Source organism: Amia ocellicauda (assembly GCF_036373705.1).
Source record: "Amia ocellicauda isolate fAmiCal2 chromosome 11 unlocalized genomic scaffold, fAmiCal2.hap1 SUPER_11_unloc_4, whole genome shotgun sequence".
Taxonomy (NCBI): domain Eukaryota; kingdom Metazoa; phylum Chordata; class Actinopteri; order Amiiformes; family Amiidae; genus Amia; species Amia ocellicauda.
Window position 1 is genome coordinate 74,005 of NW_027102662.1, and position 14,117 is coordinate 88,121.

General features: G+C 43.4%; 1 non-coding gene across 1 annotated transcript; it reads left to right on the plus strand.

Annotated features, from left to right (window-relative positions):
* The first annotated feature begins 4,874 nt into the window (after positions 1-4,874).
* trnav-cac (transfer RNA valine (anticodon CAC)) lies at positions 4,875-4,947 on the plus strand. The gene has a single exon. It is a non-coding gene; the product is annotated as a tRNA-Val (tRNA).
* Positions 4,948-14,117: the final 9,170 nt, after the last annotated feature.

Here is a 14,117-nt window from a genome sequence, read left to right on the forward strand (position 1 = left end):
CGAGGTAGCCATTTTAATAATGTACACACTGTTTCAGGGGTCGAAAATGTAGTTTGACATTAACTTTACCGAAGCGGAAGGGTACGTTGATATTCTGATCCGATTTTACTTCGATCGTGATGTTGTCAAAGTGGGTCTTTGAGACTGGTACGTAGTGTGGTTTGTCATAAGTAATTGTGACCATGTCATTGCTTTTACCTTTAATAAGTACATTTCTCAAAAGGGGGACATAACTATCCCCGACCCTCTGGTGGGTTATGATATCCGTATACACATAAAGAGTATAAAAGCCGCCCCACCACTTCTGAGAACCTGCTCTCTGTGTCAGAATAGAACCCTAATATACGCCCCAATTGGCCGCTGGTTTGAATGCTAATACCTGGTTTTGACACCTTGTACACTCTGTTTTTAATAGGGTTGTAATATAGCTTGATGTTGGGGGTGCCTTCTGAGAACTGTTTATGCATCTCATCTAATATTTTATCCACATTGTCATAATAACCTCCTTGTATCGTGAATGTCCATTGACTCTTTTTAACATCATCAAAAATGGCGAAGGTGGCATCCTTATCTTGTAAAACAGCCCAAGTGTAAGGATACTGTATTTCCGCCAACCCCACTTCCCACGACACCCTTAGATCTATAGATTTTCCAAATTGTACCGTGTAACTGGATATTTCATTTTTAGGGTATATATCGAGAGAGGCGTTACTGGGTAGAGTCACGTAGAAGCCTCCTGATTCCATCTTGAGAATCGAAAGTAATGCCCCCATCACACCCGCGGGCATGTTGTTATAAGGATTGAATATCGCAAACCTGTTGTTCCGGGACCCAACTATTGAACTTTTCAGGCCATCCAAGCCATTTCATCAACACATATTTTTTCCGGTTCTGGGTTTTTTCATCTAATATCTTTTCAACTCTGTATACACTGTCTTTACCCACAATAATTTTTTGTAACTTGGCTTCGTAAAACGTTCCTTCTATATCCTCCCCGTCATAGTCTTTTAACCGGTACACGGGGGGGTCTCTAGCCAACTGTTCGGTAACTGTAAAATATTCGTCAGAAAATGTTTGTTCATAACCTTTGGCAAAAGTACTCCTTAGCTTTGAAACGCGAACCACATCACCGATGTTGAACTTATAAGTAGTTTTTCCCTTCTTAATAAATGGTCCGTATAATTTTTTATAGACCTTAAAAGAATTACTTTGATCAACATCTATAGGCTTCATTTTAATACTGGTGTGATACCCTTGGTTGTAAGCATCGATAAAATCTTGAACTTTATCAAAATACTTGAACGTGTTGACCGCTGTAAAATATCTCCATATTTTGGTCTTCATGGTGCGGTTAAACATCTCCACTACCGATGCCTTAAGCTCATTACCGGTGGTGAAATGATGTATTTTGTGTCTCTTCAGTAGATTCTGAAATTCTCTGTTGAGAAACTCTTTTCCTTTATCAGTCTGCAGTTTTTTAGGACATCGACCCTGGGACAATATATCCTCAAAGGCCCTTGTCACCGCCCGACCTGTTTTATTATGTAGAATGCGAGCCCAGGCATATTTTGATAACACATCGATACACATCAACATCAATTTGTGACCATTGTTATGTTTTGATAAATTTGACATATCGACTAGATCCATTTGCCATTGTGAGTCTATGTCAGTTGCATATACGCAGTTTCTTTTAAAGTTAATCCTGAGAGGTTTATGTAAGGTATAGGCGTCTTGTTCCCGTAACCATTCTGAAACAACCACATCATTAACCTTCACTCCGGCCTCAGCGAGTCCTCTTTGAAAACCCTTCTTACCCGCCAAACCCCCAATCTTGGCTGGGTTGTAGTATAGTTCCTGCATTTGGGGAGCTTGCCGAGTCATTCTGTCAAATAACCACACAGACCCACACTATGCGCAAAGTTTTTATACAAGGTTTTTTATTCAACTTCAGGAGAGCAGATACCCCTTTTTAGACATTTGAGAAAAGTATAACATACACAACAATTTTTTCTACGGTCCAGACAAAAAGAAATCAGATGATTGGTTACTTGATCTATATCAACAAATATACCTGTTTCTTTATCTTGTAGGCACACACCTCAGTTACATATGTAAATAAAACAACAATATGACCTATTTTAAAAGTAAACAGAGGTGTATTAAACATGCTCAGTAAAAGGTCATACAGATGTTGATGAAATGGCCTAATATCATTCTTGGCCCCCTTGAGCGCTTCATCCCAGTGTTCGTACCCCCCGGTCTTTGTTACAGCAGCCATTAACTTTTCCAGGTTTGAAAGTTGATCCTCATCGATGGTTAAATCTGTAGAGAAAAGGCTCGCGTTGGCTACTTTTCTGTCAAGCACATGGTGTAATAGCGCTCTCAGGTTAGCTGCAGAGTGTTGATGACAGAACCAGTTGCAGAAGCAGTCCAGAACATTCCCCATGTTCAAAGTCCCTTAGTTCAGGTCAGAGTCTGAATCAGTGGCGTAGATGTCGAATTCTTCGTCGCTGCCCCCAGCTTTAACTTCTTTACGGAAGAAATAAGCTTTTAGCTTGCCAGCGGTTTTTCTACTCGGCTCATCCAGGTCATTGAGCAGCTGCCCAAGTTTCTCTATTATAAACGGCTCCTTTTTCAGCTCCAGCAAAATCTCATCTATGATTTTCTGGACTTGTCCCGCAGTGACATGTATGTGGGAGTAAGACAGCGCCTTGATTAGTGCCGGTTTCAGCCACGGTTTGTTCAGTCTTCTGTAAAACACGTTGAAATAGAACAGGAAATAGTAACGGTCTGGTTCAAACAAACAACTGTGTCTCAACTGACTGGGGTGATTCACTTCACACCCCCGACAGACTTCTTTCAGAGCTTGGTCGATGAGAGCACTCAGAATATACACCAGGGTGCTTTTAACCACTCTGCTTACTTGGTCACATACCCCGGGCATAAATCCTGCGTCTTCATCACGCCCCCGGGACAGTCCGATGCTCATTGGGTCGCCTGGTGGTTTGTGGGGTGTTTCTCCATCCATTGGACTGACCCCCTGCTGAGACGCACAGACGGTAGACAATTCGGCAAAATCGAGGACCTCCATGAGCTCCAGAGGCTGGGGATCCCCGAGACTCATTTGGACATCCATCGCACCGCATGTTGTTTCGTCCTGAGGGACCGGGGTCTGAGGTCTTGGAGAGTAACCGCAGTCAAAGGGTTCCAGAGTGTATACAAAATCTGGGGAATAGAACCAGGGGTGATCCCGGGTTTGAAGAGGCCTGTAGAGCCTGTCGACGTCCGCAGCTTTCAGGTAAGACATTCTCTTTAATTTTCAACCATGATTGAATTGTTGCGCCTTTTATCCTATCTCTTCACTACGTCACGACACACCGCCCTCTTAGAAGAGAGTAGCCCCTGAGCCGTCAGACCCCCCTCCAAAACCCCACACGTCGTCTGTTTTATCATCGTCGTCGTCATTCAAGGGGGATATATAATCCATAATCCAGCATTTTCTCCTTCTAACCAAATCCAGTTGCGAACATTTGGTCAAGATGTCAAAACCATCATTTATACAGTTTATGACCTCTTTCAAGAACGGCCAGTCCACGGCGTCAAACATAATTTCAGTAACCTGTTTTTCTGGATCCTCCACACCCCCTTCAATAGGGTTTGTAATCAGGGTACTGCTAAACAAAACCTTACGATCTGTAGTTAGAGATAGACTCTTCACCACTCTACCGTAGTTCTGCAAGCTTTCCCATTCACACCTTTCAAAACCCTGAGTCGGAGACTCCATTTCGCATTCTCTTGGACCCTCTTGCAAGCCTTCTAGAGTCTTATCCACAAGCCCCAGATCTCTCCAGGCCATCACCTTCAACCAGTCCTCATAAGAGTATTCAATTACCGTCTCAAAAGGTTCCAACGTACCCTCCTTCTCTCCCAAAGCAAAAAGCTCCACTCCAACATAGCTGGGATACCTTTTAAAGCGGTAACCCCGTCGAGCCCCCCAGAACAACACCCAGGAGCGTTCAATCTTCAAAATGGTGATTACAGGAACCCTTGCCCGGGATTGTTTCTTGCGGGGTTTCATGTTGATGTCGCTGGACATGTTGAAGAAGCGGGATGTTTCTGATGCTGAGAATTAAAGAGGTATTGCCTAAAAGCAGCGCGGGTTCTTAAATAGAGAGGAGAGTTTCGGGGCGTTGCCTTCAGAGGGGTGGGGGTATTTATGGGTGGCCTTGATGTTCAGGGTTTTATGGGTGTACACTTTCTGACGGATATGACGTAGGAATAATTAAGGAAATAACTCTACCTAAAATCACGCCCCCCAATTATGACGTAGGAATATTAATAAGCTTAGGGCATACGTCATAACAAATAGGCCGCGCCCAAAAAACCCTACTATCTACTCTTATGTAGTTGAAGGCGCAGTATAGCTCTGATAGTCTGGTGGTCTTTTAATTAAAATCTGATGATGATGATGATGATGATGATATTGTTGTTGTTGTTGTTGTTGTTCTTGTTGTCGTCGTAGTCGCCGTCATTATTATTGTTAAAGTAAAGCAGTAGTTAGATTTGTTGCTACCGTAAGGTGTAGAAGGCACAATAGCTCTGTGATTGTCTGATGGTGGCACAAGACGAGCAGCAACTGTTTGAACAAGCCATTGAGCATCACCTTGTTGGGAAAAGTGTAAGTCTTGTCATAGCTCAGGGCGTTCTTCCTTTGAAAGAGTTTCCAAAGTGTCCTGATGTGCCCTTGAGCAATGCAAAATAGGTCAGTGAAAATAGAAACCTTTATCTCACAGGCTGGCCCACGGGAAACGCCTGTGTGCGTTTTACCAGCCGGCTTCGATGGGAGCCATTCGAAACTCCAGGACGGGTCGGTTTCCGTAGTGTAGTGGCTATCACGTTCGCCTCACACGCGAAAGGTCCCCGGTTCGAAACCGGGCGGAAACAACCCGCGGTGCATGCGTGCCAGTGCTGTGTTACCCGTCCCCATCTCTCTGCCCCGAGGCTGGCCGTCGTTTTCTCTTGCTCGGAGTGGCAAGAAATCCTGACCTTGAGAACAAACGATCGCAGAAGGGTAGCTTTGCGAGGCGCTGGAACTGACACTTTTAAAATCGATACATGTTGTTGCTGTTACAATACGACCGTAGCAGGATCGGCGACATTGCTGTTACTCTTATGTAGTTGAAGGCGCAGTATAGCTCTGATAGTCTGGTGGTGACGGAAGACCACCAGCCGTTTGAACAAGCCATTCAGCATCACCTTGTTGGGCTAAGTGCAGGCACTGTCTGAGCGCAGGGCGTCCTGCCTTTGAAAGAGTTATCGAAGTGTCCCGAAATCGGTGCACTCAGAGCGTCCGTCCGTCGACAGGTTGAAATTGTTAACGCTCGTGTAGCCACTTTTAATTAAAATCTAATGATAATGATGATGATGATGATGATGTTGTTGTTCTTGTTGATGTTGTTGTTGTTCTTGTTGTTCTTGTTGTCGTCGTAGTCGCCGTCATTATTATTGTTAAAGTAAAGCAGTAGTTAGATTTGTTGCTACCGTAAGGTGTAGAAGGCACAATAGCTCTGTGATTGTCTGATGGTGGCACAAGACGAGCAGCAGCTGTTTGAACAAGCCATTGAGCATCACCTTGTTGGGGTAAGTGTAAGTCTTGTCATAGCTCAGGACGTTCTTCCTTTGAAAGAGTTTCCAAAGTGTCCTGATGTGCCCTTGAGCAATGCAAAATAGGTCAGTGAAAATAGAAACCTTTATCTCACAGGCTGGCCCACGGGAAACGCCTGTGCACGTTTTACCTGCCGGCTTCGATGGGAGCCATTCGAAACACCAGGACGGGTTGGTTTCTGTAGTTTAGTGGCTATCACGTTTGCCTCACACGCGAAAGGTCCCTGGTTTGAAACCGGGCGGAAACAACCCGCGGTGCACGCGTGCCAGTGCCGTGTTACCTGTCCCCATCTCTCTGCCCCAAGGCTGGATGTCGTTTTCTCTTCCTCGGAGTGGCAAGAAATCCTGACCTTGAGAACAAACGATCACAGAAGGGTAGCTTTGCGAGGCGCAGGAACTGACACTTTTAAAATCGATACATGTTGTTGCTGTTACAATACGACCGTAGCAGGATCGGCGACATTGCTGTTACTCTTATGAGTAGATAGTAGGGTTTTTTGGGCGCGGCCTATTTTGTTATGACGTATGCCCTAAGCTTATTAATATTCCTACGTCATAATTGGGGGGCGTGATTTTAGGTAGAGTTATATCCTTAATTATTCCTACGTCATATCCGTCAGAAAGTGTACACCCATAAAACCCTGAACAACAAGGCCGCCCATAACCTGTTGTTCTTGTTGTTCTTGTTGGTCAACTGTAGAGTGTGAATGGGTCGGCTCTTCCTGTAGTGGTTGGGGGTCTTTTTTAAATATACATGTAATGGTTTAGTAAATCTAAACCGTTATAAGATCAACAAGTTCTGTTGTCTGTAATGGTCCCAGGTCTTAACAATGCCAGTTTTGAATAGTGCGTTTATCATATTCACACTGTCTCTGTCTGTCTCTCTCTCTATCTCGCCCAATCATTTTATAAGATTAACAAGTTCTGTTGTCTGTTATGATCCCAGGTCCTATCAATGCCTGTTTTGCATAGGGTATTTATGTTATCCACACTGTATCTGGCTCTGTCTCTCCCCTCAAATTTAATTAAAAATAAAATTAAAAAAGAGGGTGTGTGTGTGGGTGTTTGTGTGTATAGGTTAATTGTTTTTGTAAAAAAAAAAAAAAAAAGCTGTGGTTATATTTTATCTCTCACATAATGTGTTCAGTCGTTTTACTTAAATACATTCTAGGGTCTTAAAGCTCATAAGAGTTAGACTTAAGATAAGGATATGCTTTTAAGGTATTTTAGCAGTCTCAATCCCTGATGATAAGGAATCGTTTAAAAAATAAAAACAACTGATCACTCAATGCTAAATAGATCACAACACTCAAGGCTAAATCACTCACACCATGGGGGGCGGGGGTGGGCTCAGACAACAGTAGGTATGGCGTGTGGTATCAAAACATTCAGAATACTTTTAACCTATATAATTCATAAGCTTTGTAAAGTAAACCCAAATATCTCTTTTGCGGGGATAAACTCTGTTCTGAGTAGTTTGTGACTTGTTTAATACCAAACAAAGCATCGCTATTAAAAAAAAAAAAAAAAAATCACTGTAAAAGCGCTAGTTATTTTAGATCTTTATGGTTATTTTCTTGGCTCAGGTTGTTTTTTAGCGCTTATAAAGGCCTAAAATATTCTTAGTGGTTGTTGACTATAGGTCTTGATGCTTAAAAATGTTTTTTTGAGAGACCAAAAGGTTCTAATAAAAGTTTAGAGTAGAGAGGAGAGAGATCGTCTCCATCTTGGTTTCTATTTGAAATTTGATGCAGTGTCATTTTATTGGTTGGTTTTGATATGTTAATTGGTAACAGGGCGGCACAAAGGCCAGACCAGAACAATGCCTTACAAGAAGATCCGGCATGTGGACATCAGTATAAGTATGAAGGTCTGGTCTTCAGCTCGACAGACTCATACTGACCTTTCGATTTAAGACTAAAGATCAACAGTGTCCGGAAACAACATCTGCGACTTCGATTTAAACGAGTTTTTTGGTAAGTCTTCAGATTATTTTCACTGACTCAGAGCGTGTTGTGTGCATGTATTGTAAATAAGGCTATAACATCTGTTTTAAGTTCTGTAAAATTATTTTTCAGCCAGTCAACAGGAGTTAATTCCCAACGCTGAGGAGATCATCTGGAACAACAACGGTAAGATTTTTGTGTTTGCGCTCATGGGTTCTTATGTATGGGTGTGTGTGGTTTTGAAGCGGCTCATTAGAGTTATGAAAACGTTTTAATACATATTAATGCCGGTCTCTTTAATTACACAGAAACTATCGAAAGGCCTGTGATTAATGTCTCCGAGGATCGACCAAGAGAAGTGGTTGTCCCTAGACAGGCTGTCTGCCGACCGGGTAAGAACTAAACCCCTGTTTGTTTGTATAACGTTTCTGTAAGATGTTTGAGTCCAGTTTTGTTAATTTTAAAAAATTATCCTGTCTAACAGTATTAAGAAACGTGGTTCGAGACAACGAAAGGCCTTCCACATCAAGGGCTTGTTTCGTTTTACCTTCGAGAACCGTAACCTTTCAAGAATCTGAAAGGCCGTCAGCCCCGGTATCTGATAGCTGTGAGTATATATCTGCAGCCTGTAAGAGGTTAAAGCTTTTTATAAAGCGGTGTGGTTAAAGGTTAAACATGTCTCTTACCTTCACAGCGGTGCAAAAAGCTAAACCAGCCGAAAAACTTAAGAAACGATTATTCTGTGGAGGTAAGTAAGATCTTTCAAACTTTAATGTTTTTAAAAGGGCTTTGTTTGCCCGTTGAGGGCTAATATTTAAGCGATGGGTGCCCGTTTCCTGTAGGGCGGGGGGTTCTGGGAAAGATCTTTAGAAGTCCGGACAGGTCTAGGCTTGTTTCTGGGGAACGTGTTTAGAAATGACCGATTGCCGTACCGTCTGGTTAGGAAGTAAAGCCGTCCGAAAGGGTTTAGTAAGTTGTTTGGCTTATCTCCCGCTATTATACTTCTGTTTTAAAGTGGTTGTAGGAAAAGGCTTGAAGGTGTTCATTGTATTTAATATTTAAACAGATCGTGAAAACGTTTGTGAAACAGGAAGTCCCGGGATCAGGAAGCGTTTACACTTGGAAGGTTCGTTTAAAAATGAAATGTTGTTGTGTGTGTGTGTGTTTTATTAACAATATTACAGTTTTTAAAGAAACATTTAAGAAACAGTTTATTTACAGTGGCTTCTCTGTTTTACATTTATTATCAAGTCCTAATAAATATATTGTCTGTAAATAATAAGGCGTTGTAGTGAATGTCTAAGGCTATTTTCAAAGGTCTAAAAAAGCTAAAGGTTTTGAATGTCCTGGACATGTTGTTTTAAGTTTGATTTCTGTCGCCGTTTAAAGATGTAAATGTAATGTATATTTTTATTCTTCCCAAGACTCTTGGGATAGTCATTCTGTGGATGAGCTATTGAGGACAATTACCCCGTCTAAGTGGGATCAAACATCTTCCCCGGTGAGATCACCGAGAGGATCCCCCACGGTGGTCTTGGAGACCCCCCAACATCTACTCAGGCCACAGCCTTCTGGGGGTAATTCAACACCCCAGATTCAGCCCGCCGCATTGTCGGGCGGAACAAATACAGGCATCCAACAACCTCAGGGGTCGCCGTCAGTCAGGGCGGTCACACCACCCAACGACGGCCTGGTTTCAACATCGTCCCCCCAGACCCGTTTCTTGGCTACAGAAACGCGGAACAGTACCCCGCGCTTGGCCAGGGTGTCACCGCAAAGGCCTTCTTGGTCTCCGTCCATGAGTATACGCTCGCTCCCTGCCTCCTTCGACCGAGATTTACCGGAGCGACCATCCTTTGAAGCTGAGCCAGGCCACCAGCCCCCGGAGCTACTTCCTGAAAGTCGCCATGAGTTGCTACATACTTTGTTACAAAATCAAAGACTTGTGTTAGTGGGGCAAAACCTGGTGATAGAGAGCCAAAACACCCTTATTAATACCCTTACTAACGAATTGTACCGTATTTAATGTTTTAATAGACACAAAACGCCTTACTATTGTGGGTTGTTGGAAAAATAAAAAATAAATTAAAAAATGTCCTGACTTGGTAAAAGAACTCACAAACTAAAGGATTATGAACAAGCTAGGGCCCCAAAAAGACCTTCCCGAGAGAACATCCCCGGCCCTGTTGTGAACTCCTCTGATGTCCCAATGAACCTGGAACTATTACAAATGATAAATGATTTAAATAACCCCCAATTACCACCGATAGAATGTGAATTAACAGACTTACCGGTGAACCCCGACCTGTTACAGATGGTCAATGATCTAAATAACCACCTCCCACCGGTAGCGCTTATAGAGGTTCACCCCCTAGTTCACCCCGATTTGTTTGAAATGGTGGAGGCTTTGGAGGAGCTACCCCAACCAAATTCTGCCCCTTTTATAAATGATTTGAGACAATTAGAACACAGGATGGCGGCAGAAGCAGCCATCACTATAGAGGAGGGTCTTGGATATCTTTGAAGGACTTTTACAGGCTTTAAATGAGCCTCCTCAAAAAGGGGGTTTTGTAGATGTCAGCAGTGGGGGTGTTCGGAATGTGGAGGGTTCTGAGACTGATAAGGCTGTGGAGGACATGCTCTGTGAGAATGTAGGGGGTGAAGGCTTTGTTCAAAATGATGATGTGTCCAAGAGTACCAGTGATCCCGTGATTATAGATAGACCGGCCTATAACAATTTTGAAATGATTCAGCGTTTTAATTTTGCAGAACTTTTAAATTGTGACAATTATGCAGAAATATTTGTCAACATACACGAGGCCTTGCAGAAAATGCTTGAACAGGTTGCTGAAAGGGTCAGACCTCGAGATGTTGTACAGTTAGAACTCAGAGGGGATGATTTGTTTAGCAACCTATCTGTAATGCTGAGTGGAGATAATTTAGACGTCTGGCTAAAATCGAAGCGTTATTGCAAAGTAACGCAGCCATCATAGCTGATGAAAGTCTGTCTCTGGTAATGAATGTGGTTCGTAACCCTGAGGGTGGGGCGCTTAGAAGACTGTCGAAATGCTTGAAGAACGACATAATTAGGACCAAGCTCAGGCAATTAGTGGTGAGTTCCAGTGGGGACAATAAGCTCTGTTTTGCTTACAGTTTAATAAAACTACTCACCCCCGACATGCCTGAACCCCAAGCTCTGCAAGAAGCTTTAATGCTTCATCAGAGGGCCGGCTTAAACTCTCAACAGATGGTTGCCTTTTCAGACATCACCAAGTTTGAGGAGTTGTTGTCTTTAAAAATTGTTGTGTGGTACCGTTGTGAGGTAAAGGAAGTATTTGTGAAATTTCAGACACATCCTGAAACCCATACACAGACACTGTTTCTCTTCCTAAGTGATAGTCATTACTTTGGAATAAAGAGTTTGACGGCTTTTTTGGGTTGTTCGTATGTTTGTCATTGGTGTTATAAGGCCTTCAATGATAAGCTTAAGCACCGCTGTGACGGTTACTGTAACGTCTGTTTCAATCCGCAATGTCGTAAGGGTTTGGCCCCTACCATCCGATGTAAAGATTGCTTAAGGATTTGTCTCTCAGCGTTCTGTTTTTCCGAGCATAAGGTACAGAGGGCCGCTGCTGAGGGGGTTAAAAAACGGAGTTATTGTGATCAAACTAAATATTGCCCGCAGTGTTGCCTCCAGTACCGTTTTCATGAGGTTAAACCACACAAATGTCTGGAGCCGAGATGCAGGATCTGTAATGCTGATTTAACCCCGGGGTCCGAACACCAGTGCTTTATTCAGCCGGTTAAAAAGGAGCCGCCGCACAACCGGTATGTCTTTTTTGCTTTTGAATGCCGGCAAGAAAACGGGGTCCACGTTGCTAATTATATACTCTGTATTGACATGTTGGATCGTGAGTGGTCAGCTAGCGGTGAGAGTTGTGTCAGGGATTTCTTTACGCGGTATCGCGGTCCAAAATACCTCAATTACACATTTATTGCCCACAATGCTAAGGGTTATGATTCTTACATTTTGATGAAGTATCTGGTGGAAAATGGGGTGACCCCAAAAATAATAGCTCAGGGTAGCAAGATCATGTGTTTCACCGACGAAGCTTTCAACTAACGTTACATAGACTCGTTAAATTTCATCCCCATGAAATTGAGCGCTTTGCCTAAGGCTCTGGGTTTTGAGGCTCAGAAGAAAGGTTGGTTCTGCCATTTTTTTAATACTATGGACACTCAAAATTATCGAGGGTCCTACCTGCCCGCCACTTATTATGGGGTTGATACTATGATGTCTCATGAGAGGGAGGAATTCTTTAAATGGTACAATACGGTTAAGGGAGGTGTTTTTGATGACCGAGAAGAGATGGCTGCTTATTGTAAAAATGATGTGGTGATCCTTAAAGAAGCCTGTGTGCGTTTCCGCGCCGAGGTTATCAACACATCGGGTCTCGACCCTTTGCAAAGTGTGACCATAGCGTCTCTCTGCATGAAAATGTATCGGTCCAATTTCTTGCAGAAAAACACTATAGCGGTCACCACTTCTGACAACTATCGTGCTAGACAAAAGAACTTTTCGACTGTCTCCATACAGTGGCTGGAATACCTGAGTGCCCGGGATAACATCTTCATCAGACATGCTTTAAATCAAGGGGAAGTCAAAATGGGGCCTTACTACTTAGACGGTTTTAGCGACGTGTCCGGGCGGCGTACCGCTTATGAGTTTGCAGGTTGTATTTACCATGGCTGTCCTCAGTGCTTCGACCCAAACACCTTTAACCCCGTAACACAAAAACTCTGCAGTGATATGTACTATGATTTCCAGGAACGAATTGAAACTTTAAAAAACACCTATGGTTTGAACGTGCTGGTGATTTGGGAACACGAGTGGACGACCCTGAAGCAACAGGATGCGGGGGTACAACGGTTTATGGAAACCTTGGACTTTTCTGAACGTCTTGAGCCCCGGGATGCGTTATTTGGGGGTCGTACCAACGCCCTCTGTTTACATTATGAGGTAAAGGAGGGTGAGAGAGTAGATTACTATGATTTCACCAGTCTGTACCCTTATGTCAACAAGACCAAAATGTACCCGGTGGGGCGTCCAACCATTGTTTATCGTGACTTTCTCGAAATCGGACATTACTTTGGTTTGATCAAAGTCACCATGTACCCTCCTCGCGAGCTGTTCTTACCCGTGTTGCCTTACAGGTGTTCGGGAAAATTGATGTTCCCTCTGTGTAGAACGTGTGTGGAAACTGAAAATCAAACTACCTCTTGTCTGCACAGTGATGAAGAGAGAGCGCTGACGGGTGTCTGGTGTAGCATTGAGCTTGACAAGGCGGTGGAGAAAGGTTACAGAGTCGGTAAGGTGTATGAGGTTTGGCATTTTTCTGAAAAATCTGATACTCTTTTTGCTGATTACATTATGACCCATCTGAAAGGGAAACAGGAGGCATCGGGCTATCCCTCATGGTGTGTTGACTCCGCGGCCAAAGAGCGATACGTTTAGCAATATTTTGAAAAGGAAGGGATCCGTCTAGAGCTGGGGAACATAACTGTAAACCCCGCCAAGAGACAAATGTCCAAACTGATTTTAAACAGTCTGTGGGGTAAGTTTGGGGAAAGAAATTACCGTCTAAACACAACCTTGATTAAAACCCCTGAACTGTTCATAGAATTTATGTTTTCCAAACAACATGCAGTATCACACTTTCAATTCTTAAATGACCACGTGGCACAGGTCCAGTGGAGGGCCCCTAAAGATTTCCCCACCAAACAGGGGAACGTTAATGTTTTCATAGCGGTTTTTACCACGGCTTACGCCCGGCTTGAACTGTACAACTTAATGGATCAGTTGCAGGAACGCACGCTCTATCATGATACTGACTCTGTAATCTTTGTCACCAGGCCAGGGGATTGGGTCCCTCCCCTCGGGGACTACCTTGGGGAGTTAACGAGCGAACTAGATCCTCAGGACCACATAGTGGAGTTTGTTTCAGGGGGTCCTAAGACTTACGCATACAGAACGGCTGCGGGTAAGACCTGTATGAAAGTTAAGGGTTTCACTCTGAACCATTGTAACAACAAGCTCATTAACATCAAGTCTCTGACGACCCTGGTAGAAAGTTTTGTAACCGAGAAAGACGCGCCTCCTCGTGAGATTATTACAGCCGGAAATCAGATCTATCGCAATAAAAAGGGGTACACGTTGGAAAATAGATCACTAAACAAAAGGTTCAGGGTGGTGTACAATAAAAGAGTGTTGAAGACTGATTATACCACTCTGCCTTATGGATATTAGCGGTGGTTTTGAAAACAGACTTCAACACCCTTTCTCCTGTATTATAGCCGGTCCCTCCAATTCGGGGAAGAGCTATCTTATAAAGAACATCATAGAAGATGTGGACGCAACCGTGTCCCAAGCTCTTGACAACATAGTGTGGTGTTTCTCTTGCTGGCAACCTCTCTACGATGATTTGGCTTCGAAAAAAAATAATC